The sequence below is a fragment of the Cucurbita maxima genome, unplaced genomic scaffold, assembly GCF_002738345.1.
Source record: "Cucurbita maxima cultivar Rimu unplaced genomic scaffold, Cmax_1.0 Cma_Scf04698, whole genome shotgun sequence".
Taxonomy (NCBI): Eukaryota; Viridiplantae; Streptophyta; class Magnoliopsida; order Cucurbitales; family Cucurbitaceae; genus Cucurbita; species Cucurbita maxima.
Window position 1 is genome coordinate 1 of NW_019276714.1, and position 1,221 is coordinate 1,221.

Here is a 1,221-nt window from a genome sequence, read left to right on the forward strand (position 1 = left end):
AAGCACGCTTGACTTCGGAGTTCTGATGGGATCCGGTGCATTAGTGCTAGTATAATCGCACCCGACATGCCATGCGCACAAAATCGGATTTAGCGCATGCGGGGCGGCATGATCGAAACGCGATGGGTGTGAGCGGGGGAGGTTCTCATTTGTAGAGAAAGGAAGAAAAGAACTGGGAGAAATTGAAAGAAAAAAAGGGGTGCAACACGAGGACTTCCCAAGTGGTCACCCAACTTAGTACTACTCTCGCCCAAGCACGCTTAACTGCGAAGTTCTGATGGGATCCGGTAAATTAGTGATGGTATGATCGCACCCAACATGCCATGCGCGGTAAATTAGTGATGGTATGATCGCACCCAACATGCCATGCGCACAAAATCGGATTTAACGCATGCGGGGCGGCATGATCGAAACGCGATGGGCGTGAGCGGGGGAGGTTCTCATTTGTAGAGAAAGGAAGAAAAGAACTGGGAGAAATTGAAAGAAAAAAAGGGGTGCAACACGAGGACTTCCCAAGTGGTCACCCAACTTAGTACTACTCTCGCCCAAGCACGCTTAACTGCGGAGTTCTGATGGGATCCGGTGCATTAGTGCTGGTATGATCGCACCCGACATGCCATGCGCACAAAATCGGATTTAACGCATGCGGGGCGGCATGATCGAAACGCGATGGGCGTGAGCGGGGGAGGTTCTCATTTGTAGAGAAAGGAAGAAAAGAACTCGGAGAAATTGAAAGAAAAAAAGGAAGAAAAGAACTGGGATAAATTGAAAGAAAAAAAGGGGTGCAACACGAGGACTTCCCAAGTGGTCACCCAACTTAGTACTACTCTCGCCCAAGCACGCTTAACTGCGAAGTTCTGATGGGATCCGGTGCATTAGTGCTGGTATGATCGCACCCGACATGCCATGCGCACAAAATCAGATTTAACGCATGCGGGGCGGCATGATCGAAACGCGATGGGCGTGAGCGGGGGAGGTTCTCATTTGTAGAGAAAGGAAGAAAAGAACTGGGAGAAATTGAAAGAAAAAAAGGGGTGCAACACGAGGACTTCCCAAGTGGTCACCCAACTTAGTACTACTCTCGCCCAAGCACTCTTAACTGCGGAGTTCTGATGGGATCCGTTGCATTAGTGCTGGTATGATCGCACAAAAAATAAGCGCACAAAATCGGATTTAACGCATGCGGGGCGGCATGATCGAAACGCGATGGGCGTGAGCGGG

General features: G+C 50.0%; 4 non-coding genes across 4 annotated transcripts; all 4 read right to left on the minus strand.

Annotated features, from left to right (window-relative positions):
* Positions 1-196: 196 nt before the first annotated feature.
* Positions 197-315, minus strand: LOC111476041. Its single transcript, XR_002716859.1, has one exon. It is a non-coding gene; the product is annotated as a 5S ribosomal RNA (ribosomal RNA).
* Positions 316-491: 176 nt separating this feature from the next.
* Positions 492-610, minus strand: LOC111476037. The gene has a single exon (XR_002716856.1). It is a non-coding gene; the product is annotated as a 5S ribosomal RNA (ribosomal RNA).
* A 169-nt stretch (positions 611-779) lies between these two features.
* Positions 780-898, minus strand: LOC111476038. The gene has a single exon (XR_002716857.1). It is a non-coding gene; the product is annotated as a 5S ribosomal RNA (ribosomal RNA).
* A 133-nt stretch (positions 899-1,031) lies between these two features.
* LOC111476040 lies at positions 1,032-1,150 on the minus strand. Its single transcript, XR_002716858.1, has one exon. It is a non-coding gene; the product is annotated as a 5S ribosomal RNA (ribosomal RNA).
* Between the last annotated feature and the right edge of the window lie 71 nt (positions 1,151-1,221).